Raw genomic sequence first — 20186 nt, 5'->3', positions numbered from 1 at the left:
TTTGTATTGACAAAGTACAGGAATCTCTGTGCTTCTGCACTAGTGGTGTTGTAGGTTTTACAATCTATAGTTGGATAGTTTAGATAACCTAGGAAAATGGCATTGGGTTTAACACAGAGTGATTCTAGTTCCTGTAGATTTGTGTTGTGGCTTTTTTTATGCTAGCAAAGGTTCTATAGATAGCTAATATATGGTATGAGACCTTTCTGATGGTTATCTGGAAAAGAAGAAGCTCTAGTACATCATGCTGATTTACCAGCCTTCGTGCGAGTCTCTTCTGAATGTAGACTGATATACCTCCGTGTTTTTTTCCCTCCTGAACAGTAACTGGTTTAAATGTATGGTAAGCATTATAGCCCTGCACAGCTGGAGTGTTCTTTGCTATTTTAAAGCATGTCTCAGTCACTCCACAGATGTCAATGTCTCCCAGGGAGAGAAGGGCGTGTAGGGAATAGAGTTTCTTGTTCAGGCTCCTAGCATTGATCAGTAACAATTTCATATTTTCCTTTGCTGGTTTTGTTATATTGGTAGGTTTATCAGGTTGGCATTGCCTAATAAATGCACTATGGAGATGGACAATGTCTTTGCCAGTAATCCAGGTCCTTGAGGGGATAGATGGAGGCCAACTCTGGTGAAGCAGCGTGGTTTGTTGATCATATCCTTCCAGGCCGACAAATATTGGACCCCCCTTTAAATGACACCAAAAACTAAGCCAATTATTGAAGTCAATTTTTTTTGCTTAGAAAATGTAGAATGCTGCTCAATGCTAGGCTCATACCTGCCTTGGAAACATAGCCTGCGAGTGCCATCATGTCTTTTTCATATAATCCATGGAGGTTCCATGGAGGTACACCTCAAGTCATTGACACCGGCATGAACTATGACAGAGTCATACTGGTACTTGTTGTTCAAGGACATGAGTGCATGCATGATCTGATGGATCCTGGCACCAGACAAGCAACTAACCATCACTCTTTCCATGCTCAACCTGGAAAGGGGCATATCTGTATGTCTTACAATGGAGTCACCTATAGAAAAAATGTTTGGTTGAGTCGATGCCTGCCTTACAGGACTCCTTGTGCTATGTGAGGAAGTAGGCTTAATTTTCTGAGTGTGCTTTGTGCTTGTGTTATGTTTTGGAGATCTTTAAGGTTTAGGCCCAGTTAATCTTAAGAACCTCAGGATATGATGGATTATGTGCATTGCAATGGGCTTGGAGAGATGTAACGTGTGGTGTACTGCTAATGATTTTGGTGTCTCAGTTTACTGTGTGTGAGATTTTTGCCTCCAAGGATATTTTATATGTACATTTCTCACGCACTGTGTTATGCTGTCTGAGTAATAGATGATTGTCAGATAGCATGAGACAGTTCTTGCGCTGTCTCAAGATGCCCTTTTTTCAGTCAAGCTAGCTAGAGAAGTTGTGGGGAAGTGCTGGTCCATGGTGCCGGCCGGAATGACTGTTGGGGCAGGTGTAACTATAACTGCTTGGAGTTTCATTTCAGAAAAATGCTTGGGTGAACTTGCTGCTGAGTATTTAAATATCAGTACAAAACAACTAGCCTAGAAACCTCCTTCTGCCACCAGAAAAAACTAGTAAACTAATTATAGTAAAAAAAAATCACTAATTTGGTACTAAAAGCAGTATCAGAACACTCAATGTTAAGCAATTTTATCCAAGGTATTTTAGCCTGGTGAGTAGTTTCAGGGGAAAGGCTTTGCAAATGATACTTATGTGCTTATTGCCAACACTCAATGAGCAGGGCTAGGGAGGGAATTATGTTGTCAAATTGTCATTTAGGGCAGGCAGCAACATATGCTCTCTTAAGAACACAGCTACAAGGGACAGAAGAGAGAAAAAAAAAGAAGTTATGTCTTACCATAACATTCCATCTGTGTTGTTGATCTTCATTCATTCAGAACCGAGCCAGCCTTTTACCAAGCTCGCACCAGGCCTAAACTCTTGAGCTAAGATTTTACCCACAATGCCCTATTCCTGTTACCTCAGATCGAGTTTGCCAGATATCAGTAAAGCAGAGGCTGTCTCTGGTCAGAATAAACCTATTGAACAGCCATAGGACCCAATGTGAACCCCCCAGGAGCCATTGGAGGAGGAAGGAGGGTGGGAAGTAATGAATGAATGAAGATCAACAACACAGATGGAATGTTATGGTAAGACATAAATTCTTTATCCGATGTTGTTAATCTTCATTCATTCCTTAGTGTTGGGATAGAGTCCACAGCTACCTTTCTCTTGAGAGGCCTTTATGGAAGGATGCTCTTCTGCTGGAGGCCAACTCCAATTTGTAATGAGTGATGAAGGTAGGAGGGTTGGTCCAAGTTGCGGCTGCATAAATATCATTCAAGGAGGCTCTGGCATGAAAAGCCGCAGAGGTGGCTACTGATCTGGTAGAATGGGCTCTGACTCTACAGGGTAGAGAGATATTACTTTTGTCATAAATGAACGTGATGCAATTTCTTAACCATTTGGCTAAAGTAACTTTTGAGACAGGACACCCCAATCTGGATCTTGAAAAGGCTACAAATAATTGGTCTGTTTTTCGGAAAGGTTTTGTTCTGTCTTGGTAAAAACATAGTTGCCTATGCACATCTAAAGAGTGAAGACAACACTCCCCTCTATTAGAGTAATTAGGAAAAAATACTGGTAGGTCAATTGTCTGGTTAATCGATAGTTCTGAAATGACCTTGGGCAAGAAGGATGAATTAGTATGAAGTGATAATCTGTCATTATGGAACATTATGTAGGGGCATTTGACACACATGGCTTGAAGTTCTGATATGCGTCTGGCTGACGTGATGGCTATTAAAAAAAAGTGATTTCCAAGAAAGGAACTTTAGGTCGCAATCAGAGGCTGGTTCAAAAGGAGGTCCTGTTAGAGACTGCAGTACTAACGAAAGATCCCAAGGTCCTATTGCTTCTCGGAAAGGAGGTCTAATATGGATAACACCCTTTAAGAACGTCTTGCAGAGTCTGTGGGACATAAAAGGGAAGATTCTTGGAATCCATTATGAAAATTCAAAATGGCAGCCAAATGTACCTGCATAGTTGAGGCTGCAGCCCCTGAATCAAGAAGGCATGCTAGGTATTCAAGAATCACAGAAATAGGGGCTGTAAAAGGATCTAAATTTCTTTCCTGTATCCATAAGAGGAATCTTTTCCATTTGCTGAGATAAGTGCCTCTGGTGGATGGTTTATGAGAAGCCATAAGAATATTACGCACTGGGGAAGTCAGGTTATTCTGCCTGATAATCACTAGAAGTGGAGGAACCAAGCTGTCAGCTTGAGACTGGGAATGTTCGGGTGAATCAATCCTTGCGGGTGTGAGATCAACTCAGAGGAGGGATCTAGAATCCATGGTTGATCCAGGAGGTGAGGCCAAAGAAAGGGGAACCAAACTTGTTGAGGCCAATAGGGGGGCAATGAGAATTACTCTGCTTCTCAACTGAAGAGGTTTCCTCAAGAATTGTGAGATGAGGGGGAAAGCATATAGAAGACCCGATGACCAATCATGGACCAGAGTGTCCCTCGGTGACTCCTCCAGTGTGGGGATTAGGGCAAAATAGTTGCTGCATTTGTGGTTTGTTGGGGAGGTGAATAGGTCGCAGCAAGGCTGGCCCCAGCGTTTGAAAATTTTCGCCACCAGAGGATTGAGGGACCACTCGTGAGGTTGAAGAATGCATCTGCTCAACTTGTCCGCAATCACGTTGGAGCTCCCGGGGATGTGCGTTGCTATCAGAAAGCAGTTGGAGGCTATTGCCCATTGCCAAATTCTCATGGTTTCTCGACAGAGGGTAGGATTTGGTCCCCCCTTGCTTGTTGATGTACCATACCACTGACATGTTGTCTGATTGAATTGCAATGGTCCTACATGGGAGGATGGAATGAAAGGCTTGCAACGCTAGAAGCACCACCCTCAGTTCCAGGACATTGATAGGCAATCGGGCCTCTGTCACTGACCAGGTTCCTTGGACTGTATTTCCCTGGTATAGCCCACCCACCCACCCCATCAGGGAAGCATCCATGGTCAACATGGCCCTGGGTTGATGGGGGCAAAGGGGATGGGACCATTGTCATCCGACTGGCTTTCCACCACATCAGGTCCTGTTTGCATCTCTGAGTAATTCGGATTTGGAAGGACAAAGGGTGTCATAAGGGGGACCCCTGGGTTAGCAGTAACCATTGCAGAAGTCTCATGTAGAACCTCGGCAGAGGTACTATAGTGATTGACACTGCCATACAACTTAGAAGCTGAAGTACTGATCGGGCCTTGGAAAGGTCTTGACAGAGTATCATTCGAACTTAGGATCTTATCCTTTGGAGCCTGTGATCTGGTAAAGATGCTAGGCAATTTTTCGTGTCTAGGACTACACCTATGAATTCTAGAGATGGGGATGGAGTTAGTTTGCACTTCTTCCAGTTTATTGATATTCCCAGGTATTGTGCTATTTTCAGAGCATATGTAAGGGTCTTTTCCAGTAGGCACTTGGTGAGGGTGTTGAGGAGCCAATCGTCCAGGTATGGAAACACTCAGAATCCTTGAAGTCTCAAGTGAGCTGTTACTACTGCCATGCACTTAGTGAACACTCTGGGGGCTGTAGAAAGTTTGAAGGGCAGCACTTGAAACTGAAAATGATTGGCCCCTAGATGGAAGTGGAGGTATCTTCTGGAGCGCTTGTCCATTTTTATGTGGTAATACGCATCCTGAATATCTGTTGAGCATATCTAATCATCTTTCTCCAGTAAGGGGAGGATAGACTGGACCGTGACCATCCAGAATTTCTCGTTTGACAAATTTGTGTAATATACTGAGATCTAGGATCAGTCTCCAGTCCCCTGTCTATTTTGGCACTAAAAAGAATCTTGAGTAAAATCCAGATCCTATTTGGTCTGGTGGAACTGGTTGGATGACTCTTTTTTGCAGCAGCTGTTGAATCTGTAGAGCTGCTGCTTCCCTTTGACTGGGTGGAATGTTGGGAAGAAGGGGTGGGGTAGAAATTAAACGGGATGTGATGTCCTCTGGTGATAATCTGTTGTACCCATGCATCTGTTGATATTGTTTGCCAGGCAGAATGGTACAAGGAGAAATATCCCCCAACTGCTTCCAGAGGAAAGCAATCAGGCCGCTCTTCAGGAGCGCTGATAGGGCTGTCCATAGAGCGAATCTCTGGAGCCCTGGTTACGCAGACCTCCCCTGCCCCAAAAGGGGGGGCCTTCCATTTGAGTTACCCCTCTGCCTCTATGGGTATACTTGCCACATGCATCATGAAAAGGACCTTGTGATTTTTTTGTGCCACATCTTTCCACTCCTCTGGTTTCTAGAGTAGGAATATTGAGGGGTGGAGAAACATACACTCATGGTAGAAAGGGTCTTGTCATCCTGTTAGCACCTGGCCAACATGTCCTTAACTTTAGAGCAGAATAGTGAAGAGGCTTCTATTGGAGCATTCAGGAAGGAGGACTTAAAGGGGACCGCAAAGTTGCATCCAGGCATGATGTCTCATGACAATGCCTGAACCCGCTGCTCTGGCAGCTCCTTCCATGGCATGAGATATCAGACGCATGGAAGAGTTGGAAATGGATTCCCGGGTAGCTAGTTGTGAGGCAACCTTGTCATGGACCTCATCAGACACAGCTCCTGCTAAGGTTTCAGAAAGTTCAGTAATCAAGTCTCTCTGGAGCCTGTTGAAGTGTGCCAAATAGTTCAAAGACCTAACTGTGAAGGTCGATGAAGCAAAGACTCACTTCCTTAGTCTGTCCACTGCCCGAGACTCCTTGTTAGGTGGGTGAACAGTCTGGCTCTCCTCGGCCAGTTCTTTCCTGGTAGCAGCCACTGCAATGGCGTCTACTGGAAGACCTTTTGAGCAATGGGGGTGTTGTTCAAGGGGTGATAAAATTTTGTCTGGCCTCCGTGGGATCGATTCAGTGGTGTCAGGACTTTTCCAAGCATGTTGCATGACTAGCTGGATAAGCTCGTCTGCAGGTGGGGTCACTCAGGACATAGGGGGCCGGGCAAGAAAAACCTGCAGGAACACGGACTGCTTGGAGGAAGGGTTGGAGGGCTTCCAGCCACCCCTGTTTCAATATTTCTAGAATGTCTCCAAAGGAGACTCATCAAGGGGTGAACGTGGGGACCCTTCCCCTTCATTGTAATCCATATCTTTGGTTAAAGACTCTTCAGGGGAATCTACATGCTTTCTCTTGCACAATGTCTTATGGTGTACTTCCACAATGGGACCTTCTGGGGAAGATTCCGAAAAGGCACCACCCTGGGGCAGAGTGATCTGAGGCTCTTGTACGCAGTGTCAGCTGCAGCTCAGAGAGACAGAGGGGTAATGGTTCCGACCCAAAGGCTTACCTACTGAGGCAAGGGCCCTCTCCATTGCCGGGAAAGCCAGCTCGTCCGAAGAGGGATGGGAGCCCTGAACCAAACAGGACAATCTCGGAACCGGGGTCACACCCACTCCGAGGAACCAGTCACCAGGCAAGGTGTCTCAAGAGGTCTATGTGCTGAGAAGACTCCCAGAACCATGGACAGCACTGTAGAAAAAAATTGATGCAGAGCCATGAATTCTGGTGCTAACGGGACAGCCATGCTCCTGAGAGAGACTCAGTGCAGAACGCACTGGAAGCCAAAGCATCGGCTCCGACACCACTGTGAGGTCCACCAATGGAGCTGAGGCAATGGGTGCCAAAGAAGATGTCGAATCAGGGGGCTTCAAAGCTTGCACAGAAGTTGAAGGAGGAGAATAACCTGGAGTCTATGGGGAAATATTGCTATCTCCAATAGGGAGTGTAACCTTAGCTGGGGTGGGGATCCCTCTGCCATCAGCAGCTGATTGACAAGGTGCACTACATCCAATTCTGAAAGGCTCCTGGTGGAACGCATGGACATTCCTGATGGTGATTCTGGCCTTTCTAAAAAGGGGCTATACTGCTGTCCCAGAAAAGGATCAATTGAAGGTAAATACCGGATTCTGGCTGCTGTAGTAGGTATCGAAAAATCCAATGTAGGTTCAAGAGGAACCAACAATGGTTCTGAAATCGAATATGGTGCTGAGAGTGTTGGTGCTATGAGTGCTTGCACTGATGACGTTGGCACTGAGATTGGTTCAGTGACCACTAAGGTCAGCGCCGAAGCAATAATCTCCGGTGTCGAGGTAGAGATCGGAGATATAGCCAAGGATGATGGTGCCGTGGCCGGAGCCAAAGGAGATGGAACTGTCAGGTCCAATTTGGTAGGTTCAGTCAATTTTGGTATCTTTGCCTTAGGTTCCTTTTGGTCTCCAGAGGGAGATGATGTAACAGAATGGGATCTTTTCTTGCGATGTTTACTAGGAGGGGATGAACCCTCCGTCCCAGAGATAGCCTCTGAAAAGGGAGTTTTGAGGAGGCCTTTTACAATCAACTCATTTCTGCACTCATTGAGAGTTCTCGAAGTAAAGTTCTTACAAATCCCGCAAGGCAGTTGGACAGAGAGATGTGGGAAGCCCAGACAATAAACGCATATGTCATGGGTATCTGACTGAGGTAATTTACAGCCACATTAGTTGCACTGCTTGAAACCACTGGTGCTTTTTTTTCTCTGACATAATGGACACACACACGAAAAAGCAGGAAATCTTTTTTTTTTTTTAAGGAAGAAAAGTTTTTAAGAGGAAGGAAAAATACTAACGATAGTATATCGGAGGATACCTAATAAGGTAAGAAAAGAGATTACCAACGATGGTAAGGAAGATTACCACAAAGGGTAAAAAGAGGAAAAGGGAGTTTTTAAGAAGACAGGGATGGCAGTGGGAAGGGCGATAAGGGTCATAGAAAGGTTTAAGGTAGGAAAAGGCAAGAAATTTACGAAAAGAACAGTTATAAGTTTAAACACTTAGTTTATCGAGAGCTGGGCTTGACACGGCTTTACAGCAATGCGGCAAATGAGATCTGAGATAACAGGGAGAGGGCATTGTGAGTAAAATCTTAGCTTGAGAGTTTAGAGCTGGCGCGAGCTTGGTAAAAGCCCGGCTCGGTTCCGAGGATGGAACCGAATCTCAACGGTAAGGAATGAATGAAGATTAACAAAATCAGATCAATTAGCCCCTTAGCTCTGAGCTGACTGGCCTGGAACTGTGCAATGCAAGGACAAGTCCTGAACTAGCCTAACAGACACCAGAGTACACAAGAATGAAACCAGGGCTTAAAAAGTTAGATAATTTAAAACAGCAAAAATGCATTGTTAACAGCATAACTGGAATCACTAACATAAAGACGTTAGCTAAAGCAAGTACAGACAGTTAAAATTGATTTAAGGTCATCAAGAAATGAAAACGCTTATCCTCTTTCCCGTAGAACTCTTACTATTATTCTTGAGTGCTGGATTTGTATGGGTCTGCTTATAACAAAATTAAAATTCCACAGCTATTTGCATTAGCTCTTAAAAAGTTTACTAATGCAATTTTGGTAAAAAATATATTTCTCAGTTATCCGCGATTTGTGTTCACGTTTTAGCTCTGCCCTCCAATTCCTCCTAAAGCTGGTGACTTTTGGAGAAAAGTTGATACGTTACAATTAATAAATAATGACGCTAATTTTGAGTTATAGAGTTCTTTTACTTCAGAAAATGTATATGAATTCACATTTGTCTTATTCCGCCAGTGCCTCAAGTTACTAGTACTAATATTTTAAAAAAGTGTCCATGGTTGTCTCTGATTATTTTTGGATTTGTCCCCGATTCTGTTGTGATTTGTCCGGACTTCGTTGAGAGCTATGCAAATGTTTAGGAACACATATCTAAAACCAGGATTGTGTACGCTTTAATGATATTTTACGGTTATAAAAATGTTGCATTAAAAATTGTTGTAGCGTACATTAAATGTTACTGTTTAGTAATTTTAATTCTCTCAGTTTTCAACAACATTCGTGAACTCATTTCGTGAACAACACTTTCTTCTTCTTCCGGCTTTTCCCGGTTAGGGGTCGCCACAGCGGATCACCTGTCGGCTCATGATTGGCAGTGGAGTGTTATGGTATCGAGCTGCTAGCCCAGCGCCCAAACTTCCACAGAGGGGGCGCGCACACACACTTTGGGCCAATTTAGAGTGTCCAATCCACCTACATCACGACTTTGGGATGTGGGAGGTTTGGAAACCGGAGAACCCGGAGGAAACCCACGTGGCCACAGGGAGGACATGCTGATTCCGCACAGAAGGCACCCCAGCCGAGGATCGAACCGGAGAGCCTCTTGCTGTGAGGCGACAACGTTAACCGCTGCACCACCGCGGCCACCCGAACAACACACTGAAATGCGGGATTGCGGAGACAAAATTGAGAAGAGTTTGAGACCTTTGCGAGGTCAAAATATCTTTATTGTAAACATGACACAACTCCAAATGACTAGTCGACTTTGCCCAGAATCGTTATTTATAAAAATTGCAATGGCACTGCGTACCCACATTGTAAATATGCAGTTTCTCAGCTATTATACGACAGGTACGATACACCACCTCCCATTCCGTACTGTGGGATTGTCCCTTTAAAACGACCTCAAGTAGTACAGGGTGCTATACTACTATTTCACAGTCCTAGCTGAAGCGCTTCACCTACAGACGTGACTAATTCTGAAGTCCAAACTTACATTTGGGACTATAAATGAGAGTGGACTGAAGCGCCAAAAATAACGTGACCAATCAGCGACAAGTGGGAAGGGTGCCACTTAGACAATGTGTAAACACGGCACATCAGTCCAATGAGAAGATACTAGGCTTTGCTGTCCGTCTGCAGATGTTTTAGGAAGCACGACCACTAAGAGCCGAGGATAATGACTGGTTCGTGATTAACTTTCGGATTTACGGGAGTAGAAAACGGCGTTTTACCTTTAATTGACTGCCTGGCATGACTCTAGGTAATTGCCAACCCGACGTCTCGCCGAGGTAGGTTGATTGTTTTGTGTAAAAAAGCTGTGTAGTGGGGAATGTTTATAACTGGCAAGGGGGGAAAAGTACAACCCCTACCTTGTTGTTAAGGGAGGAAGTTACTGCCACAAGTCAGTCATGCGTTTCTCGGTGAATGTAATCTGCAGCAAAAGATATAGTTTATTACTGCTGACATAGAAATAGAAATGTTAAGAGAGAAAGGATATGTTGGGGATTTTTCTTAAACCTACTGAGCTGTTCTAAAGTATTTAAGTTTGTGATTAAGGAATACGCAAATTGTGTCTTTGGAAGACCCCCCCCCCCCGTTTTTTGCCCACTGGTGCTGATATATGCAGAGCAATCGGAACAGGAATAAAGTTACACAAGTCATTCTTTTTACTGTTCTCTTATTAAAGCTGGGCAGTCTAGAGTAACGGCTAACAGGTGATTTATTTTTTATTATTGTTCTTGTTGTTAATGAAAACCCAGTCACGCGCTCCATGGATTAAATATCAAGTTCCAAACTTTCGAATACCTCTCAAAATCTGGACAAAGCTATAATGAATAGGGGGCAAAGGCCCACAATAAAGACAATTTTAAATAAGTTGATAGAATAGCATTTTTTTGCATTAGCTTGAATTATGATATGAAGTCTAAAACTCGCATTTCTGTCATTATTTTCTGACTTCAGTCCTGACCACAATTTTCGGAGAAACACATAAAAAATAGGAGGCAAAAATCTGGATATTCTGGCTGCGAAAGTCTGGACAGTTGAGAGGTATACCCCGAAGGTCTTTTGCCTGTTTTTAAGTATGTGTGTTTTTAACAAACAGTGGTTTGTATACATAGGCCAGAAATGTAAACAAAAATAACGTCTTGCGATACAACTGTATTGAAAAATATAGTCGCCTCATCTGAATTAGTGGCAACCTTTGTATATAAAAGTTGTATGTAGTTAGGTTTTCTTTGTACTGCAACTGGGTTTTCGTGCCCCACCACACACACACACACACACACACACACACACTCTCTCCTTTCCTGTTTTAAAACATGGATGAGATATTTTATTAGGTTATGTGATATTCTGTTGTTTCTCTGAAAGCAAATGCTTAATATGAGATGTTACTTTCTGGAAAACTTATGTTTGGGGCTAATTGGTGTAGGATTGATGGTTTCATCGTATGTTGAAGACTGTGGTTAAATGTAGTTGTCTGTAAGGAGTAACTGCTGCCTTGTCCCACTCTAATTTAGTCGGTTGCAGTGCTGAGCACCAAATAATGAAGTTGGTAAGTTTAACCCCAGCCGATAAACTGGAGTTGTCCTTTGTATGCAACGAGTTTTTTAAAGGCGTTAGTGCTGTGGAAGAATTGCAGAATCTTTGTCATTAGTCATTATAATCGAACCCTCCGTTTGTCTCCGTTGATTGTTTATAATGCGGAGTTGGGAACAAAAATCAGTGTGGAGCGCGTGGTCTGCTGTCTGTGTTATTTGACATTATTGTACATACACAGTGTCAAAATCAGTGATGGGTACCAAAATAAATGGTTATGCGGCATATACTGCTCTAGAAAACAACAATTCCCAACAAAACAAAGACATAAACTGATTATGTGTATGTGTACAGTTTGCGTGCGGTAGTGGATTTATAGATTCAGACTTTATGTGAATATTAAGTTGCTTTATCTTATCAATATAGTTGGTATTTTTAAGATGCTATGATTTAGTTAATGAACAAGACGAGTTATATAGCACCTCTTCGTGTACAAACATGGCTTTATTTCCGTGTTGCCTTGTCTTTCTGACGTATTGTGCTCGTCTATTTTATTCTAAGCGAATGCTTTGTACTGTGACCTTATAAACTGTTTTCAGTAGCTATTGTTTTTGACCTGCTATGTTCAAAACAAGAAAATGAATAGGTTCGATTTGTATTAACCTTTATTATTTGCTGCTCAGGCACCCTTGGTGACCTCTCAGAATGCCTGTGTATCCAGATTGGATGAGAAGTCTGATAAACTCTACCAAAATGGCATTTCCCCCTACTTTATTTAGAATAGAGTATGTGCCTGTGTCCCATTCAGCATACCTCTCAACCTGTTAGAGCAAGAAATCTGGATAAAGCCATAAATAACTGGGGGCAAAGGCCCAAAAATTGGGACACTTTTTAAATATTGCTCTTACAAGCTTAGAAAGTTGGTAAAATAGGTTTTACATGAGTATGACGTCTGAAACTCAAATCTCTGTAGTAATTTTCTGACTTCAACCCTCAATAATTTGCCACCCCCCCCCCACCAGTTTTATGAGAAACAAACCAAAAATATGGGGCAACAGTCTGGACATTCTGCAAAAATCTCAACAGTTGACAGGTATGCCAGACAGTGAAACAGCATTAGGCTGTTTCCACCAGGATCTTTGTTTCTAGTGAAGAAAAAAAAAAACGTTGGGACATACTTTTCAACTGTTCCTGATTTTCAGTGATATTCCTGATTTTGAATGAGATTTTAGCTCTGTCCCTCTTAATTCTTCCTAAAACTGGTGACTTTTGGAGAAAAGTTGGTGAATTGCACTTGACAAATAAATACAACAGTAGTTATAGACTTTTTTTGTTTTAGAAATGTATTAAAATTTACATTCTCTTATTCTGTCAATGTCCCAAGTTAATGCTACTAATATTTTGTGTCCCTGATTGCACCTATCTGTTACTGGATTTGTCCCTAATTCTGTTGAGATTTGTCAATCTGTTGGGTAAGGATGCTCTAGTATACAATACCTGTGTGGTGTGCATACCTGAATGACTTACTGCACCTTTAAATTTGCCATCTGTATTTTATGCACATTAAAGTTTAAGTAGTTTAGATAGTTCTTGTGTCTTCTTAATGCTAGACAGTGTTCTTCTGCCTTCTACGTTTGCACCCTTGCCCTGTACATCAGTACAGTGGTAGGGAGCTGACGTGAAAAAGAGTATTCCGATACCGGTTTGCCAGTGTGTGTTTATCACAACCAGGAGACAAGTGTCTCAACGTTTACTGCTTCAGGGTTCATTCCTACACTTCCAAATAATAAAGTTAGTAAACCCGTCTTCTGTTTTTACATTTGGAACCCTTTGCTTGGGCAAATGGTACATTAACGTGGCCCGCCATTTCAGCATAATGAATGGATGGATGGATGGCCTGCCATTTCAGCATAATGAATGAATGGATAACGATGGTTGAAGTACAAACACTGTAGGGATGAAGGGCACAGTTTATAAGGGACTACTGACCTAACAATACATTCCACATAGGTACAGTAGTGTGGATTTGTGTACTGCTGAGAGGAAAACTTCAGCTGTGCATCCCTCAAAGCAGACTTTCACACATTAGGTAACCATTTTATCTATTGGCAGAGAGCACTTTTCAAAACGTCTCCAGGGCATGAAAGGCAGTGCCAAAATGAAAAGGGCCTCCACTCAGACTAACTGTAATGAGCAAAGGTTAAAGGGGCTAAATTAGTGGGTCCACATATAACAGTTAACTGCAAATTTACCTGATGTCCAGGATGGAAGCTAAAGTGTGGAAACCGCAGGAACTTTGTTGCTTTTAGAAGTACCTCATTAACCATGGAATCAAGACTGATACTTGAAACATTGCTGTTAGTCAGATCGGTACAGCACTGTTTATATATTGCTGTTCACATCCACTTGCGAGTTATCGCAGTTTGCACAATTTTCTTAAAACCTACTACGAAGTGTGAAAGGGGTTATAATGCCCAAATCCCACCCCATTGTTTAGCGCTTTTAGCAGACTGCATTATTCATAGGTAGGTACTAGGCTATCGGCCCTCGGGCCTATACAAGCCTAGCCAAAAAGATACCCTGGCTTTCGCCACCCAAGAAAATTATTTTCCTGTGCCCCTGTCGAGCAGAGCAACATATTTCATTTAGTGTCCCAAAAATTAGTTGTTTCATTGCACTTAAAAACTTTTAAGTTTGTACGACATGTACATGAAACACTTCTCTCCTGGTTGTGGTAACTTTTCTACATAACTTGAACAATTATGACAGATTTGTAACCTGGTTGCGATAATACGCAAGTACCTTTTTTAATTATTGTTTAGCTTTGTAAAGTAACAACATCACTTGAAAACTGAGGGATGTGGCAAACATATGAAGATAGTGGGGGACATTCTACTAAAGTCTGGACAGTTGAGAGGTAAGGTTAAAAGATTGAGATCCGTCTTATCACCAGTACTTTACCTTTTAACTTCCAGAGTTTTGTAGAATGTCCTAATTTTTTTTTTTGTCTCATATTTTGCTCCATCCCTCTTAAAATATCTGTAGGTGGCATATGGTAATATAAAGTCTGAACACTCGACAACAGTTAAATTGACTGGACTTCTTTCTATTGGGATATGCTCTATTTAAAGTGGGCCTGCTGATTGGGATGTACAATTAATGCACATGTTTTGTAATAATAATGACCTGTCGTTGTATAATAATTCACATTCTCTTATTCTGCCAATGCCTCAAGTTAGTAGTACTAATATTTCAGGTGTCCTTGATTGTTTCTGGATTTGTTCCTGATTCTGTTGAGATTTGTCACTGATTGGTTGAGATATTTGCCATTGCTACATTCATGTTGCTTGTCTAAAGAAAGGAGAAGCTGGAGGTTTTGCATCAAAATACCATACATTTCTGAAGTTACATGCCATACATTCACATTAGGTATGTATACATAAGTTTGACAGTTGCAGGTATGTAAATATTTTTCCAAAACTGTCATCTTACTGATTTTATGATGCCTGATAAACTACGACATGGTCATTGCACTGCACCATCAGAAAAAGTGATTCTGAAACTACTGTATAGAGATTTTTTTATATTTGTGTGTGAAATCACCTTTCATGATGGAGGGCATAGATGACACATTCAGAATATATTTCTTAAGCAATTAAGACTGGTAAGGTTGTAAGTACATTTTGGTCAGATTTCTGGAAAGACTGAAAATACAGCAACAATTGTTAATGGTTGTGATTATGAGATGCTGACAAGTTTTATCTTACAGTATGAGATTTGATTCTTTTAGCTTCCACATGTGTATAGTATGATGCTAAAAAAGACACTTGGCCAGATAGTGCTCTTAGATTGTCAGTAAAAAGAGACAACCATGCTTTGTTGGCTTTATGTTGTCAGTTTTATATTTTAATTTTATATATATATATATAAATAACAGTGACAGCAATAACTCTGTAGTAAATTTTTAGAAAACTCTCCTTAGGGATGAAAAGTCACATTCTTTCCAAAAGGAAGAAAATTCTTTTGACATCAAAAATGTACTGAAAACAACCATATCTGTATTGCTATTAAACCTGTAATAGTTGTCAGTGAAGCATGTCATGATGCCGTGAAGCAATATTAAGAGTAGAGTACCTGTTGGAAAAGGGTGTGGAACAAAAGCTTTTTTCTTCTAATGTTAAATAAAATACCTTGTTTTTACTCTCTTCCTAAACTGCATTTCCATCACCAGGTGTAGCAGTTGTATCAGCAGTGGTTCATCGTGTGAAAATGTTGGAAAAGTTATAGTAACAAAACATGTCCTGTGCCTATAGTTTTACATTCAAGATAGTTTTAATTTTTTTAGATAAAATGTCTTGCCATTGTATGGAAGGAGGGGATGTTTCAAGATTGTTAGCCTATATTCAAATATTAGGTAAACACATGGAGTGTAAGCCTTAGATAGTCAGGCAGTGAACTGCAGTTTATGTGGTGCAGATTTTGATTCCCTCGGTCCTTAGCTGTCTACTGTGTGACCCTGAGCAAGTCAGTTAACCAGGCATTGCTCTTGGGTTGTCCCTGAAAAGGGGGCAATGCTGTACATTTATTTATTATTTATTTATTTCCCATTTGTTGACCGGGTTAGTCTGGGTGGGCCAGGGCCCATTTTCAGCAGAGACCCGAGGAGAAAAGCTTCAGATTACAATGTTTACAATTCGAATAAAAAGTAAATGACAGAATGCATACAAAACTTACAGGTATAAACAAGATCATTAAGTAAGCATGTACATAGTGTTAAACATTCATATAAAGCTGCAGATCATAATCTTCTTTCGGCTGTTCCCGTTAGGGGTTGCCACAGCGGATCATCTGTTTCCATTTCTTCCTGTCCTCTGCATCTTGCTCTGTCACACCAACCACCTGCATGTCCTCTCTCACCACATCCATAAACCTTATCTTAGGCCTTCCTCTTTTCCTGTTACTTGGTAGCTTCATCCTTAGCATCTTTTTCCCAATATACTCAGCATCCCTCCTCAGCACATGTCCAAACCAACGTAGTGTTGCCTCTCTGGCTTTGTCTCCAAACCTTCCAGCCTGGGCTGACCCTCTTAATATACTTATCCCTAATCCTGTCCACCCTCTTCACACCCAGTGCAAATCTTAACATCTAACTCTGCCACATCCAGCTCTAACTCCTGCCTTTTTGTCAGTGCCACTGTTTCCAACCCATATAACATAGCTGGTCTCACTACCCCCTTGTAGACCTTCCCTTTCACTCTTATTGGTACTCGTCTGTCACAAATCACTCCTGACACACTTCTTCACCCATTCCTTCCTGCCTGTACTCTCCTTCACCTCTCTTCCACACTCACCATTACTCTGAACTATTGATCCCAAGTATTTAAACCCATCCACCTTCGCCACTTCTACTCCTTGCATCCTCACCATTCCTCTTTCCTCCCTCTCATTCACACACATATATTCTGTCTTAGTTCTGCTGACCTATAAAGGTGATATAAAGGTGCAGATAATCAATTTGTAATATTTAAATGAGTGAAGTTGGAAGGTAGGAAAAAAGGTTGGAAAAATAAAGAATAAAAAACATAGAGTAAGGTTAGATGGTAGGAGAAAAGGGGAAGAGGAAGGGAGGGGCTAGAGGGAAGGCAGGTCCAATTAAGCACAAAAAAATATGTTTAAGAATTGGATTATATAGATTACTAACAATGGAGGTAGTATGCTAATTGGCAGGGGAGTGAAAGGTAGGGGGAAGGAGGTAGAGGGTTAGGTAGGATGAGAAGGCAAGGGTCAAGTAGGGTCATTACAGGGACAAGACCAGGAGTTACATAGGTGGTCCTTTAGGACAAGTTTGAAAGAGGGAGAATTTTGGAGAGATCTGATGGGGAGAGGGAGCTTGTTCCATGATGTGGATACTACATGGCTATAGAGACTTTACCTATGGCTTTGTTAGGTTTGGAGACTTGGAGTAGGTTTTGGTCAGAGCTATGAAGTTCACGGTTAGGGATGTAGGGGGATATGAGAGTTGTTAGTGATGGACAAGCTAGAGGTTTTAGTAGGATGGAGTGTGTCATGTTAAGCTGAGGCAGAAGGAGTTGGTTATGGAACTCTGGCCAGTTTAGTTTTTTTAGATAGAGGCAGTGGTGTGAGCGATACAGTAGATTCAAGGCAAACCTGATGGTTTTATTGTAGATTAGTTCAAGTTTTTTCAAGTTTTTCAAGAGTTTTTTTGAAGGTTGGTGAAAATAGGGGCAGCATATAGCAGAGTGGGAAGTAGGTATGCTTGAGCAAGGGATACTCTGGATTCGTGAGTAAGGATTCTTCTTAAAAGTTGTTATTTAAGACTATTTCTAGCAAACTGATAAGAAGATCTATGTCTTTACCTGGCAAGTGTTTAACCAATAAAAAAATCTCTGACCCATTCCAAGCCTAATACTTGCGGTATTGCAGTATAAAGATCTTTAACATCTGCAGTGAGAAATTTCAGATCTGGGTCAAAGACAATATTGTTAAAATGTTTTAACACAGTCTTAAATAACAACTTTTTTATGTTTAGGAAGCAGTTATATCTCCAAAAAAACGGCATAGTAATGGGCTACCCGTGTGGAGGGAGCTTTGCCAATAGCGTAATGGCGTACTGGGAGCAGAATTTTTTGTTCCCACACCATCTTTATAAACAAATAGTGGTGTGGTATACCCGTTACCAAGATGACATCCTAATGGTCATAAAAGGGACTGAGCATGAAGTTAAAACGTTAGTGGAAGACATGTGTTCTTTTACTTCCTTTTTAAAGTTTACCTATCATTATGGAGATTCAAGCATTAATTATTTGGACATTCTTATAGAAAAAGATATAATAAATAGTAAGTTTGTTTCAAGTATTTATAGGAAATCATTCTATAGTAATTCCTTTTTGCATTTTAGTAGCTTTCATCCATTTTTTTCAAAAGAAAGGAGTCATTAAAGGGAAAGTTGTTCGTGCATCACGTATGTGTAGTACTGATGAATTGTTTACCCAAGAATGTAATAAGCTGGCTATTATGTTTATTAATAGAGGTTACCCAAAAAAACTTATTTATGCTATTATTAATGAAGTCACGCAAAAAAGACAAGTAGGGTTATTGGGTCCTATATTGACAGTTGAGGCAGTGGTAGTTGATTCCCTAGTTCCCGATGTGGAAGGTAATAATGATACAACAGTTGCATTAGATGTACCAAGAACTAACTATAGTGTTAGTTTCCTTACCCAGTTTAATGACCTTGCCCAACAGGTTAGGAAAATATTATCTGACAACTGGGAATTAATTTCAAATGATACAAAATTCACTTGGGATTTTGGGACCTAAACCTGTGATTGTTTACAAGAAAGCACCGTCCTTTAAAAATCTATTGGAATTACCAATTAATTCATATAAACCTAATAAAGGAATGTATAAGTGTGGACGGTGCAATTATTGTAAATATATCAAAACAGGTTCTTCATTTGTAATCAGGGGTCACACATATTATTGCAACGACAAAAACAATTGTGAAAGCCAAGGTGTGGTATATTTAGCTTCCTGCAAGTTATGCTCTGCATTTTACTTGGGAAAAACTGAGCGCCAATTGAAACAGCGCATTTATGAACATATTTATGCAATTTCCAAAGGTATAACCACAAACGCTTTGGCTAAACACATTAATGAGTTTCCTAGTCATAGTTTTATGTTTACTGTAGTGCAGAAGGTTTATAAGAACCCTAGGGGTGGTCCATGGCACTTAAAACTTGAAGAGAGAGAATTATTATGGCAGTTTAAAACTGAAGCATACATATATCCAGGTATAAATGAAATGTGTTCTATTAAATGTCTTCTTAAACTGTGAAAGCGTTAGAACGCTAGGTTAATTAATATTTATTATGTTTGGAAAGATTTAATAAATGTAATAATATTTGGTGGTTAGTTAAAATAAAAAAAATTTACATATATGAATTATAGTAGTTTGATAATCTAATTTTTTTGATGTTTTTATAAGCTGAATTTGGAAATAATAACTATTTAAGTTGTTTTAAATTTTGATTAATTTTTTAACATTTAATTGGATAATTGGAAATGAGCTGTTAGGTGGGTATATATGTATTAAGTATTGTTAAAATGGCCGTTTGAAGAAGTGCATGTATTTGGTAATGCATGAAAGCGCTAACGGAATTAAATACATCTTTCAAGAGATTGGCGTGATTTGTTTTGGTACCATTTTTTTGGTTTTAAAGTAGAATTAAAACAAATTGAAGTTGAAATTATGTAGTGCTTGCTAACATTTTTATTGGATATGTGAATAATTAATGTATTAAGCAATTATGTAAAATGTATTTAAGTGTGTGTGTGTAAGGTTGTGGTCATTGTTCTGAAGAAGTTCGAGTTATTAAATCAAATAAAAACACTAAATAATTATTGGTGTAACAATGATTTATTTTGTCCAACTTCAAGTTCAGTTCTTTAGTTAGTTTCAAAGTTTATTTAGAGTGGTATTTTTTTTTTTTTTTGTTTAGAAAAGGAAAAAATTAGTAATGGAGAACTTAAAGAAATAGAAACTGAGGTTATGGAGTACTTGTGAAGTGAAGGATTCATTGTAGAAAATCTAATTCAGAAAGTACCACAAAAGGATATCCAAATTAAGGGGAAACCAGTGGAACAGGAAGCAATTGGTCAGGTGCCATATGAAGATATTTTGGAGCCTTCCACAGGAAACCAGTATAAACGTATACTTGAAGTTAGACAGCAAGGGAGGAAACAGGAAACTGTGGAAACTCTGATGCAGTGAATGTTGAGAAGTGATAGGCCAGTGAGTTCCCTATGAAAGAGAAATGGATAGCACAGAAGGAAATTGAAGAGAATGTGCCACAGGAAGATGCTATAGAATGCCCGCAGGAAATGGAAAACAAAAAATGTGCCCTCTGTTTAGAAGAAAATGAGCTAAGAGAAGAGTTGCTTGATTTAATAGATATAGATAGACATATTAAGA

General features: G+C 40.6%; 1 protein-coding gene across 1 annotated transcript in view; it reads left to right on the top strand.

Moving 5' to 3' along the window:
• Positions 1-9667: 9667 nt before the first annotated feature.
• Positions 9668-20186, top strand: part of GREB1 (growth regulating estrogen receptor binding 1) — a 3935532-nt gene continuing 3925013 nt past the window's right edge. The window contains exon 1 of the mRNA XM_044082225.1: positions 9668-9939. The gene's annotated coding sequence lies outside the window, so the exon portion shown is untranslated. The remainder of the gene's footprint in view (positions 9940-20186) is intronic.

This window comes from Protopterus annectens, chromosome 1.part1, assembly GCF_019279795.1.
Source record: "Protopterus annectens isolate FY-2018-M chromosome 1.part1, PAN1.0, whole genome shotgun sequence".
In the NCBI taxonomy this organism is placed as follows: Eukaryota; Metazoa; Chordata; order Ceratodontiformes; family Protopteridae; genus Protopterus; species Protopterus annectens.
This window is presented reverse-complemented; position numbering and strand designations above follow the sequence as displayed.